This window comes from Bos indicus x Bos taurus, chromosome X (assembly GCF_003369695.1).
Source record: "Bos indicus x Bos taurus breed Angus x Brahman F1 hybrid chromosome X, Bos_hybrid_MaternalHap_v2.0, whole genome shotgun sequence".
Classification (NCBI taxonomy): Eukaryota; Metazoa; Chordata; class Mammalia; order Artiodactyla; family Bovidae; genus Bos; species Bos indicus x Bos taurus.
Window position 1 is genome coordinate 143,825,300 of NC_040105.1, and position 13,587 is coordinate 143,838,886.

General features: G+C 42.7%; 1 protein-coding gene across 3 annotated transcripts in view; it reads left to right on the forward strand.

Annotated features, from left to right (window-relative positions):
* The first annotated feature begins 3,347 nt into the window (after nt 1-3,347).
* The window catches only part of KLHL13 (kelch like family member 13), a 197,648-nt gene continuing 187,408 nt past the window's right edge, over nt 3,348-13,587 (forward strand). Inside the window, exon 1 of one of the 3 annotated variants that reach the window (XM_027533383.1) lies at nt 3,348-3,634. The gene's annotated coding sequence lies outside the window, so the exon portion shown is untranslated. The remainder of the gene's footprint in view (nt 3,635-13,587) is intronic. The other 2 variants (XM_027533384.1, XM_027533385.1) reach the window with 2 other exon arrangements.

Here is a 13,587-nt window from a genome sequence, read left to right on the forward strand (position 1 = left end):
TACCAGCCTGAGGAACTGAATCCAATCACCTGAATGAGCTGTAAAGAAGACTCTGAGCTCCACAAGTTAATGCAGCCTGGCTGACACCTTGATTTCAACTTTGTGAGACTGAGCATCACACCCAGCTCTGCTCTGCTTGGACTTCTGACCCCCAGGAACTGAGATAATACATGTGTGTAGTTTGAGACCAGTACCAGGTTTGTGGCAATTTGTTATGCAGCAATTAACAGTTAACTAATACAGAGGATATCAGTTGCCATTTCAATTTTGTACTGTTATATTGGGCTTTTATGTTATAGTAGACACAACAGAGTATCACAGACTGGATGGCTTAAACAGCAATAAGCAGAAATTTATTTTCTCACAGTTCTCATAGAGCCTGTGTGTCTGAGAATGAGGTGTCAACAGGTTTGGTTTCCTCTGAGGCTTCTTTCCTTGCCTTGCAGATGGCTGGCTTCCCACTATGTCCTTACATGGTCAGTGTGTGTGCCTGTGTGTGTCCTAATTTCCTCTCATAAGGACAACAGTCATGAGTGATTAGGGCCCACCCTAAAGATCTCATCTTAATTTGATTACCTATTTAAATAGTTTATCTCCAAGTAACATTACACTTTGAGATACTTAAGATTCAACATATGAATTTGGGGGCAGGGGTACAATTCAGCCCATAACGTGTGTGTGCATGCTCTGACTCTTTGCGACCCCAAGGACTGTAGCCTGCCAGTCTCCTCTGTCTAGAGATTCTCCAGGTAAGAATACTGGAGAGGGTTGCCATGTTCTCCTCTAGGGGATCGTCCCAACCCAGGGATCAAGCACTCGTCCCCTGCATTGCAGGCAGATTCTTTACCGCTGAGCCATAGGGGAAGCCCTCAGCACACAATAGCCATCACCATTTTCAGCATTCTTTTCACCATTATTATTTTGTTTTGACTTGTTTTCTTATTTCTTGCACTTCTGTTACATCTCCCCATTCTTCAGAGTTTGTCCTATTTCATTACAAACTCTAATTCTTGACATTTTAGGCTACAGGGTAACTTGCAATATCTTTCATAATTACATCCCTAGCTTCTAGTGGCCAATCAGTCTGATTTAAGAAAAACATTGTTTTACATTTTATATATAATTTTTACAAGTTTACAAGGTACTTTCATGACTTTTTTTTTTTTTTTTAACCTGGAACAATGCTGTGAGGCAGATCAGTCCAATATCTTCATTAGTAGTGAAGTAGCTCAGTCGTGTCCGACTCTTTGCAACCCCATGGACTGTAGCCTGCCAGGCTCTTCTCTCCATGGGATTCTCCAGGCAAGAATACTGGAGTGGGTTGCCATTTCCTTCTCCAGGGAATATCTTCATTACCCCACTCTAAATTCAGGAAGACACACTCAAGAGAAATGGTCGTGTTAATGTAACATATCTCATGTCTTCTGACTCCAAGCCATGGTGCTCTGTCCACTAGATTAACTATTCAAAGCATTCTAACCCAAACAACAACTAATTCCTATCAGATAAGTCTATTTGTAATCTATCTTATTCCTATCCAATTGTTCAAATGCAGATTCTATAACTGCTCCCATCCTTGCTATGTATCTGGAGGGTTTTCTCGTAGGGTGAATTGGGGAGGCTATGGCTACACGTGATTACCCTATTTTCCCATTATTTCTGTTTGAAAACGTATTGTAAAACTACCCCACTTAAACCTTTTTATGTCCGGGATGAAGCAGTATCTTGGATGTATTTCACTCAGTTGTATTCACTTGTTTATTTTTAACTTAACGTGCCAGATTTTTCATACACACTGAAATCAATTGCTTTAAACACATCTCATCAGTGAGACTGTAAACTCTTGTAACAGGTGCTTTCTACCTAACAGGCATTTTGTGTGTAACATAGGTATACGGTGATAATTATTAAATAAGCATGGTGGAGAAGCCAATGAATGCATGCGTGCCTGTTAACAAAGATGCATTGTGTTGAATCCACTGACAGGCAGGTAAAAGATAATATAAATTCCACGTGCATTTGGAGTTCTCTCTTTCTTTTTACCAGTTTGGTAAAGTCTAACAATGTGGTGATAGCTTCAGTTCTTGCCAGTTTTTGAGTAACTGATTATTTCAAAGTTACTTAAAATGCACTACTAGAATTTCAGTGGAGGGAATTTGAAATACCAAGTCAGCAATGTTGAGCTCTCAGACACCAGAGGAGTTGACTGGTAGGCAAAGAGAAATGTTACAAAGCATAAAGAACTACCGTCCCACACCCACCCCATCACTTTCCTTAAAAAACAAACTGAGTGAACTGGTTGCTAACAGCACGCTCCATTATTTTTCTGAGGAGGAGTCTGGAATTATAAGAAGAAAAGGCAAAGGAAGAAGTGTAAGAAGGTGGCCCCGGGCTATAACCGTCAAGAAGGCAAAGAATGAATAGAAGACCTGCAAGGGGGAAAAACAGGCTTGACTGGGGTTTTTGTTGGGGGCTTGGCTGGCAGAACTTGGGGGAGAGAGTCAAGATTGTGACTCAGAATAGCAGTTCCACCAGTTTGGAAAGAGCATGGCACAGCGGTTAAGAACTTGGGCGCTGGAATCACGCTGCTTGGGATCCTGGGCCCTGTTCTGCCCCTTACCAATTACGTAACCTTGGGCAAGTAATCATTTGACTTTGACACCTCAGTCTTGGCGCTTGTGAAATGGAGACAACACTGCCTGTGGACCTTGTGGAGTAGCTCTAAGAGTTCAGTGCGTTCATAATTCAGCGCTGGCTGCTTAGCAGACCCTGGGTAAAGTGTCGTATTTGTTCTTTTTTCTTAATCGTCTGTACCTCCCGCAGGGGGAAAGATGAAGCGCATCTCAAGAGTGATGAACAGCAGTTGTGTGACATCCCGGGTCAGGCTTCTTTGGAGGTGCGCGCCCCACCGAAGTGAAGCGGCTTGAGGAGACACCTTGCGCCCGGGCCCTCTGCGACCACGAGGGGCCGCGACAAGCGCGGGCAGGAGGCTCGGGGCGGGGGCGCTCCTCCTGGCGGGCGCGCCGTGTCCCCGGATATTTGACAGTTTTCACCTCTTCTGTCTTGGGCACCAGGGGCCGTGTGTGCTCTAAGCCGAATGTCCGGGTTTCGGAGGCGTGGGGGCCACCGCGCGGCCCGCCCGCCTCCCGCCCCTCCTCGCCACGCAGCGGGCGGCCGCGGAGTTGCGCTCGGACCCTACACTGGGTCCTACCCCAGCTCCCCCGCCTCCCGCGCAGGCGCCGCCGGGGCCGCCCCCGCCGCCATGTTTCCCCCGCCCGCGCGCCCTCCCCCACCCCTCCTCAACTGGGCTCCCGCCCCCCTTTCCCCCTGCCCCCCGCCCCCCCCATGAGGTCAGGCGGAGGCTCCGCCGCTGCGGCCGCAGGAGCGCCGCTCCTATTCCGGGGAACCCTGGGACGGAGCGTTTCAAATCAGCGGAGCGGCGTTCGGGGTAGGGTCCGTGCTCTCCGCCTACGGGAGAGCGAGGCGAAGTGACCGGGGCGAGCAAGGGGGTGCGGAGGACTGGGGCCGCTGCCTCGCCTCAGGACGGAGCCCCGGCTGCGCGCCACTCGCTCTTCGGCCCTCGGAGCGCAGCAGCGAGCGGACGGGCGGCGGGACGCCGGGACGCGCAAACAAGGTGAGGCAGGGTCCTGAAGTGGCAGCGGCTCTGTCGGCCGCCTTCGCGCCCCGGGCACCCGGCGAGGCCAGGCGGCGCGCCGGTCAGGAGTTGTGACCTGCGGGCGTACGGGGGGTTACCTCCGCTCTTCACACGCCCTCCCTCCGTCGCCACAGCCCATTTTCTCTCACTTGCGGGTGTACGCCCTCCTGCCCGCACCTCTCATCTCTCCCTCCCCGACTCGCTGGCTCCGCCCGTCGCCTGGGTTCTTGGAGGACCACTGTGCCTAGTTTTCCTTTCCTTCTTTGTTACCCCTCTAAGATCTTCTTCTCCGGGGCTGTCGCTGCCCTTGACGGTCGGGGGTCTCTCTGCCCGCCTCGGGCCCCGCTGTCTCTTGTCTTCCCACAGTTTCTGCTTTGTGCCTCCTAATCCATCCCTCCCTCCGAATCTTCTAACTTGGGAGGCTTCGCTGCTGGCTCCCGAGTCAGGAGCACCTTCCTCTCTTCCTCGAAGCTTTTAACTCTGCTTTGAGTGTCTTCATCTCTAAAAAGTCTAGGCTGCTTTGGATTAATCACAGTTCACTAATGATTTTCTTGGAAGCTTCCAGTCTACTGTACGGTGTACTGAGAGTGATGGGAACGAGCCTTTAGTAAACATCATCTAAAGAACTTCCAACTTTGTTTTTTTCCTAGTGTTCAGTAACTTAGTCCAAGAACCACAAGCACTGAGAATGGATATATGTATGTTGTTTGTATTTAATCCTAGCACATGGTCCTCCGTCTGATTCTTCCCACGCTGCCAAGCAGGCCGTAGAGAGAGACAGTGGGAGGGACCTTGATGCTTGGCTCCATTTCTCCTGCAAACTGGAGTGTTCAGCGTTGCAGTGTTGTCAGAGGACTAGTAGTTTGGGATAAAGTCACTCAAGTTAGCCTAAGCTGGTTACCAAACCCACTGAATTGGAACTGACAGACTCTGGGGTTTAAAACTGACTCTGTTGGGAGGGTCCCTGCCTTTTTTTTTTTTAAGAAGCCACAATTTCTTACTGCTGATCACATATTTGTATGTACCCTCAAGAAGCAGAATTTAAAAACCATGTCAAAGGGATGACTTTTCTGTTTGCTGAAGTCAGTTTCACACAGTACCAGCCTACTGCCTTCTCCCCGTGCTCCTATACTGAGGTTCGTTTACTCACTTCCATGCTCTAATTAGCTCGTGAAGAAAATTGAATGAAGAAGCTGGATGTGGAGGCAGATACAGTGAACTAGCATAGGCCGACCTTGGCGGCTGTGTTCCTGGAAATGGGCTATATCCAGTGTTGAAGTTTGAAAACTGAGAAAAGTGAAATAATCCATTAAGTAGTTATAGTTATGACATCATTTTACATTTAAAAATATTAGCTTCCTTGTCTGCATGTATTTTTTTTATTAATCTCCTTACATTTAACAGTGATAGAATTGTTTACTTGGTGTGTGACCAGGTGTTGTCATTGACACAGTGTGCACTAATTGGCAATCATCTCAGAAGAAACCAAGTTGTGAATGAAGGTGACAGCTAAATATCACTGTCCTGGGAGCATTTTTTTTGGCCGTGAGACGATGCATGTAGTTTCTGCTGCAACATCAAATGATGTATTTTTAAAACGGATAAATAAGGGCCTCAAATTCCCAATGCTTTTAATCTGCCATTTTTATAAGCTCCTTTTAAGAAAGGGTGGTGTGACAGTATTGGGTTTATGCTGTTGCTCTGAGGAAAGTGGTTTTCACAAGAATATTAAAGAATATTTATATTACAGTTAATATAAATATTAACTGATCATCAGTTTAGTTATATGGCTTTCAGTTGATCTGTAATTTCCCTCATTCATTTGGTAAATTTCTGACTTCTCTTTAGTTCTTTTGGAAAATGGGTGTACTTGGGAAAGGGGATTTATACAAATAGGCCTACTCTTCTAAATCTGTAATTTTCTTGGCAACCCTTTCTGGAAAGATATATAAACTTGTCAACTGTTTCAAAGAAAAGAGTTTATGTTGTTATGTCATTTTTTTTTCCTTTTGTAATTATTACTGATACTAAGCTAAGATTGCCCTAATATGAACTATTTATGTTTGCCAGAAAAAAAATAAAGGTGGATATGAGTTTGTCTTAGGCATTTTGCTCTGAATCTTTAGACTCTTACTCAAAATGTGTTTGATAATCCACCTGGTACATCCAGGAGTTATCAAATTGGGTATTTCCGATGTTAGTAAACATGATTGAACATAATTGCACTTTGCTGCTGAATTCTCTTTTTCATTTATTTACATTTTAAATTACTTTTCTTCATGTAATTTGACTTACATTAGTGAAATGAGACTAACCAATTTTTTTAATTGTTTGATTTTATTGATGTTTAAGAAACTGCTACAATCTCCTTGAAGTATTTTCTCTTTAATCCATTGGTTGAAACTGGTATATTTTTCTTGCCGTGAACTAGCACAACAACTTGTCAGGTATCCTCAGATCTCAGAAAAAAAATGTAGAAAAAATTTTGAAAAATGAACAACTCTAGAGAAAACATCTCAAAATTAGATGAAAAGATTTTCTCAAGTTACTGACATTCATAGCAGTCAGCTTTTAAATATATTCTTCAATCATTTAATAATTTATCTTACAAAATCTGTTGGGCATCTTCTATTTGCCAGGCCATGTGCTAGCCACAATGGTAAATGATAAGAGGTGTAATCCTTGATCTTCTGGAGTCTCACAGAGGCTATATTCCACCAGAGAATATGGACAGTAGGTAAGGAAACAAATGAAGAAGATCCTTATAGATGGTAGTGAGAACAATGGTGGAAATACTATGAGATGGAGAACTGGAAAGGGCCTTTTTAGCAAGGGTGGTTTGAAAAGGCCTCTCAGCGAAGGTGACCTTTGAACAGAGATGTGAAAGAAGAGAGATCACTCTTACCTTGTCAGCTTACCTCATCAAGAGCTGAGAGAAGAGTAAGAGCCAAGACGTTGAGACAGAAAAACAAACTTGAGATATTTGAAGAACAGAAAGCCAGCCAGGATGGATGGAACCTAGTGAGCTTTAAAGGAGTTAGGGAGCCTGGAAGGAGTCAGTAATAGGTAATGCAGGGCCTACAGAGTCTGATAAATAATTTGATTCTCAAAAATAGTGGGAAACCATTGGAGAGTCTTTGTTATGTACTTTTCTGTGGAAGGTCAATGACTGAAAAAAAAACTAGTGGATGTAAATAAAATTTGTTTTGCAGAGGGTAAGTAGAATATCTAGCTACTCAATTGTTTAAGAGAATGAAAATCTTTGATATGTATAAAATATGTAATTGACTTCTTTCACTCTGCTTAGATAAGGGAGTAAGGGAATGGGAACTCCAAGGTGAATAAGTTACGAAGCAGTTGAGTTTGCACTGTCACATTGTCCACCAGAGCCCTGAGGTGAGTTGTCACCAGCCTTGTTAAAGATCAGATCATCGTTCAACTTAAGAATTTGTTTGGGACTTCCCTGATGATTCAGTGGCTAAGACCCTGTGTTCCCAGTGCTGGAGGCCTGGGTTTGATCTCTGGTTAGGGAACTAGACCCCATATGCTGCAACTAAGACCCAGCATGTGTGTGTGTGTGTGTGTGTGCGCGCATGCACGTCGCACCCACACTTAGTCATGTCCTACTCTTTGTGACCCCATGGACTGTAACCTGCCAGGCTCCTCTGTCCATAGAATTTTCTGGGCAAGGATACTGGAGTGGGTTGCCATTTCCTACTCCAAGGGATCTTCCCAACCCAGGAATTGAACCCTTGCATCTCCTACATTGGCAGGCGGATTCTTTACCACTGTGCCACTTGGGACACAGCCAAATAAAGAAATATAATAAAAAAAGAAATGTAAAAAATTTTTTCTCATGGAAATATACTTTGGAAGGTTGGAAAGTTTATTTGCATGTGAAGAAATAACTTAGGTTTTAGAAATGGCCTTTGGGATTTAAGAGGAGCTTGCCACTTCCCTTTAGCTATTGCCTTCTCCAGTGTTTTCAAATTGCCATACCTTTATTCTTTGAGAGATCAGAGTTTTCTCTATTCCTTGAGGATTAAATGAATTTATACTTGGCATTTATTTTGTTGCCCTGAACTCTTGCTTGAACGCAATCCAACTTGGAGGTCTAATTGGCCCCAAATAAGAATGCAGATAGTCATTGACATTCCATAGGAATAAATCTGAATATTGTGAAGCAGAAACCTGCCAAATAAGCCTCAGTGACTCCTGCAGGGTCAAATTCCAACTCCTCAACCTAACACTCAAGGATTCGCCATGATAGGACATAGGCCTACTATCCCAATTGTCCTTATTATTCTCTTAACAAGAAATCCTCTGTTGGTTTAAATGGATTTTACCTAGTTTGGAATTTTGTGCTTAGCATTATTCTTGGCATGGAGTAGGTGCACAGTAGCGGCCTTTTGAATGGATGCCATGCCATCATCCATTTCAAAAGCCCTCTCTTTTCCTTTCTGTCCTTGCAAATCCCAATGCTAGTCAAGGAACAGTTCAAATTTTATATCCTATCACCCCTGACCCTGACCTGCTTTCCTCCTCTGGATGTGAACAGCAGTCCTACACACTTACCATCATGCATGTCATAATCATCTTTATTTGTTGCCGGGCTGTTTCCCCACTGGGCTCTGGCTGCATGAAGGCAACCTGCATGAACCTTGTCTGGTTCATGTGTCGTCATCTCCTGAGCACCTGGCATGTGGTATATCCTCTATAAATAGTTGTTGAATAAGGGATAAATGCTGCCTTGTGCCATTTTTCCTATTATTGTTTTGGATACTTTAATTGTTTATTACTGTTGAACTTATCACATGTTTGTCTGGTGCCATCAAGCAGTTTCTGAGAGAGGCCATAGAGCATAGTTGTTAAGAGCGCAATTGTGGAACTTGGCTGTCTGGGTTCCAGTGCAGGCTGGGAGTCTTACTTGCTGGGGCATACTGTGTGAGTTAACCTCTCTATACCTAATAGTTTTCATCTGTAAAATAGGAATAAGATAACTTTCTTCTTAGAGTACTTAGAAGGATTAAATGAGTTAGTTACATCTAAAATTTGTTATTTGCAATTTTTAATTAAAAAGATGTGATGAAAATTTAATTTGGTAAGTTAGGTGCCAAAACTCAGGTGGTGACAAAATTTGACTTAAACTGATATGAGGGTATTTGATAACTTTTACTCTATTTAATGTTAATATTTATTTGGTTTTGTTGTAGCACTAGTAATGTGTTTATGGGGCAGTGCCTCAGACCTTGCTGAGGTATTACATAATATATCATATATGCAGGTTGAAGTGAAGTGAAAGTGAAAGTCGCTCAGTTGTGTCCGACTCTTTGCGACCCCATGGACTATACAGTCCGTGGAATTCTGCAGGCCAGAATACTGGAGTGGGTAGGCTTTTCCTTCTCCAGGGATATGCAGGTTACTGCCTACCTAAAAGTCTGGACATTTTTTAATTTGGAAACACATCTGGCACCAAGGTTTTCAGATAAGGGATTGTATACCTTACACAAAAGTGCTTAAATTAAGGCTTGCACGAAGTAAGTCATTGCTGTTGGTTGGGATTAGGGAGGTAAATATGCTGTTTTGTCCTTCCCAATACCTCTCTCACAATGGTTACCATGTAAATATATGCTGATTTATTCATGCAACAACTCTGGATAGAGGGCCGGCTGTATGAGCCTCATTTTATCATAGGAAAACAGATATGGCTGGGTCACATGACTGAAAGGAGCCAAGACCCCAGTCTTTCAATAGTCTTTCATCTAGTACCAGTAAAAGTATTTATTTTTTGTTATTCTTTTGTTATTTAAAACAATGCATGCTTCTTTAGGGCGAGTCTTTTGAGGGGGGGTTAGTGGAGAAGATGCAGTTAAGAATCTAATATGATTAGACACTTACTCTGTGCAGTTGTTAAACACTTCTTGAACTCTTCATGTATATAGAAATCTGTATTAAAAGCCAGAGAAAGGTATGAAACAAATGAGGCATGGTTCCTGGTCTTCAGTAGTTTCAGCATCATGCATGGTTACACAGGAACATAGATGTCCATTACAATTCCTTATTTTCCTCTGTAAGTTAGAAATCATTAATATTTAAAATGTACAAAGGAAGACACAAGAGTCAGTGGAAAACTCATTTTAGTATTCACTAAATGGAACTGGTTTTTAGTCGCCCTAACTACTCCCTACCCCCTACAATATGATCTCTATATGACATCCTGGCAGCCTTTTCCTTCCACTTAAACTGAGCAAAATATGTTTTTTATTGTTCTCCTTTATCAATATTTGTAAATCATAATTTGTATATTTTCTTTGTCCTTTTTCTTTTGTGGATTTCAGGGTATAAAGTGTCTCAAAAGGTTTTTTCTGGAATATTCTTAAAGTTGAAAACTAGTCCTCAAAGCTATTCTGCCTATTCATTCAACAAATATCAATACTTATGAATTAACTTCTTCTATTCTTGGCATTACACTTGTTCACACACATAGAATCTCTGTGCAGTGCTCTTTCCGTCTATCTGGAGTACACTGGATGAGCAGAGTGGTGACATGATAGTGTGTAGTAGGAGCTACAAAATAAAGCAGCTTATGTTTTCTTGGAGTATTTATTATACACAAAGATTTAGAAGAAATTAAAATACATTGTGCTTTAGAATGCAGTATTCATGATAAAAATTTGAGGTAAAACCCAATACTTCAGAGAAAGGCTGCCTGTAAGGGTAGCTGTGGTAACCCTGGGTTGACCCTTTGGAAAACAGAGGCCACACTGTGCCCTTTGAGTCTGTACCTTCAGTCAAATACCCATACATTTTCATAGTCTTAAAATCCTGTAATAACCTACAGAAAAGGTAATTGTTGTTTAGTTGATCAGTCGTGTCTGACTCTTTTGTGACCCCATGGATTGTAACCCACCAGGCTCCTCTGTCAGTGTGATTTCCCAGGCAAGAATATTGGAGTGAGTTGCCATTGCCTTCTCCAGGGGATCTTCCCAAGCCAGGAATCGAACCCACATCTCCTGCATTGGCAGGTGGATTCTTTACCAATGAGTCACCAATGTACCAATGAGGGTACATCAGAAAAGGCAATAAACATCCATTTCTCCCCCTCCCCATCCCCCCCAGATTGTATAATTTCTTCTAGTTCAAGGAAACACTCTGGTGGTTTGAAAATGACCTAAATCTTAAAACGTGTCAAGTGCTAACTGAGGTCCTAATGTTGAGGGGTAGTAGCTATGATTGATAGTGAAGGAAGGGCCTGCCAAGGCAAGGGACTACTGTCTTCAGAAGAAAGGTGTTAGAATTGATGGGATCAAAGCTTTGCCCCATTCTATGCACGCTTTCCTGTGTCACTGACAGAAGTTCAGTTTTGCTAACTTTAAAGCTGCTTTCAGTCCTTCCCTGGTGGTGCAGTGGATAAGAATCTGCCTGCTAGTGCAGGAAACACGGGTCCAATCCCAGGTCTGGGAAGTTTCCACATGCCACAGAGCAACTAAGCACAACTACTGAGCCTGCGCTCTAGAGCTTGCACTCTGCAGCTACTGAACCCACATGCTGCAGGTACCCAGTGCAACTAAATATTTTTTTTTTAAACTTCTTTCGTTTGTAATTCATTCACTATACAAATGATTTTGCTGGTTGCTGACTACTGAAATATTTAATAGTAGAGGGAAATTATCACAGCTTATGTGCTTTTGAGGTTGATAAAAGGTTTCTGGAGTTTGAGGTGGTTTTGAAAAGGGGTGGGCTGTGCATCAGAGGTGTGCCTGTTACAAAGCAGTGATTTGCTTTCCTCCTGATGAGAAAGATGTAGAGAAAAGCAAGTGAAGAAAGGGGGTGAACATGAATGGAGTAAGTCTAAGAATATTATCTTTCAGCTCGTTTTTATTATTGCTGTCCCACCCTTCTTAGTGCTGCTGCTGCTGCTGCTGCTAAGTCGCGTCAGCTGTGTCTGACTCTGTGTGACCCCATGGACTGTAGCCTACTAGGCTCCACTGTCCATGGGATTCTCCAGGCAAGAGTACTGGAGTGGATTGCCATTGCCTTCTCCACTTCTTAGTGCTATTGCATAACAATTCCCGTGGCCTGAACTTGTTGTAATGTGTTACTGCTGGAAGATCATAAGGACCTGGGTATAGAGGGGTGATTAAGGAATGGTCTTTATATTCTCTGCATGACATGCACTTATAGTCTTTTCAGGAGAAGATGGTAAGAGAGTTGTAGTGTTTTGCTTCGTAGTCTCACTTATTTCTAAAGAATGCTTTATTTCAACCAAGTTTTCTGTTACGCTGTTGTCTGTCTCTCAGTGGGAAGGCTGTAGAATTCAGTGGTTAAGATCTTTGGTCTGGGAATCTCAGGCTGGGATTCAAATCCCAACTCTGCCTTTTGTTGACAGTGTAATCTGGGGCAGCTCTCTTTACCTGTCTGAGCCTTGTTTGTCTCCTCTGTAAGCAACTTCGTCTGTTGGTTGTAAGGATTAAATGAAAGAATGCATATAAAGTGCTGAGCCCAGTTCGAGCCACATAGTAGATACAGTTATGATTGTCTCTTTTAGTAGATTGATGGCCTAACTGGTTAAAACTCTTGGAGTTTTGCCATTTCTATATGAACCAGAAATCTGAGGGAAAAGTTGCATCTTTCTTTGATATTGCCTTCATCCCAGTGAGAATGCTATTTTCTGAACATGATGCTTTTGAACTGTGGTGTTGGAGAAGACTCTTGAGAGTTCCTTAGATTGCAAGGAGATCTAACCAGTCCATCCTAAAGGAAATCAGTCCTGAATATTCAATGGAAGGACTGATGCTGAAGCTCCAATACTTTGGCCACCTGATGTGAAGAACTAACTCTTTGGAAAAGACCCTGATGCTGGGAAAGATTGAACACAGAAGGAGAAGGGGACAAAAGAGGATGAGATGGTTGGATGGCTCACCGACTCAACGGACATAAGTTTGAGTAGGTTCCCGGAGTTGGTGATGGACAGGGAAGCCTGGCGTACTGCAGTCCATGGGGTCGTGAAGAGTCAGACACGACTTAGCAACTGAACTGAACTGAACTGAGACCATTTAGAGGTAGCACTAGTCTTCTGGCAGACAAGAGAGTTTGTGGTAAATGCTTGGCTTATTACTTATTCAAAGATGGCAACACTTTGAATGCGAGGAAAATGTCAGTTTTAAAATATGATTGACCCCATATATGCATAAATACGGGCTTTCCTCATGGCTCAGACAGTAAAGAATCTGCCTGCAGTGTGGGAGACCTGGGTTCGATTCCTGGGTTGGGAAGATCGCCTGTAGGAGGACATGGCAACCCACTCCAGTATTCTTGCCTGGAGAATCCCCGTGGATGGAGGAGCCTGGCAGGCTACAGTCCATGGGGTCACAAAGAGTCAGACATGACTGAGTGACTAAGCACAGCACATACATAAATACAATACTGTTTAACTTAATAGGATTTAAATTTTAATCTCCATTTTGAAGGGAAACAGAGATACAGGAAAATGTGCACAGCAAGCGATGTTGTCTTTTACACAGGTAAATTTTGTTTTGATAATCTGAGAGGTAATATATTTCCCTGATTTATCTCTGTTCCAGATTTCAAGCCCTCAAAGTAGAAAATATTGAAAGACTCATAGTAGTTCAACTACTGGGAAGAGGGTATTTTTGAATAATGTGTTCTATTGATTTGGAGTTGCTATGGTTATCCTAAGCTTTTATAATAGTTACTCTAGCAACAAATCAACTAATAACTTACTACCTTAAACTTTTAAAGTTTTTAAGTAAATAAGTATTACTTAAACTTTTTAAGTAATAACTTTTACCTTAAAATAATAAAAGTTCAATAGCAGTTTTGGTAAGTGAATATCTCAGTTTAAATTATTGAGAGCAGCTTCAGGTGTTGCAGAGTGGGTCTCACCTTTTGAGTTGGAAGTACCTGAAGGC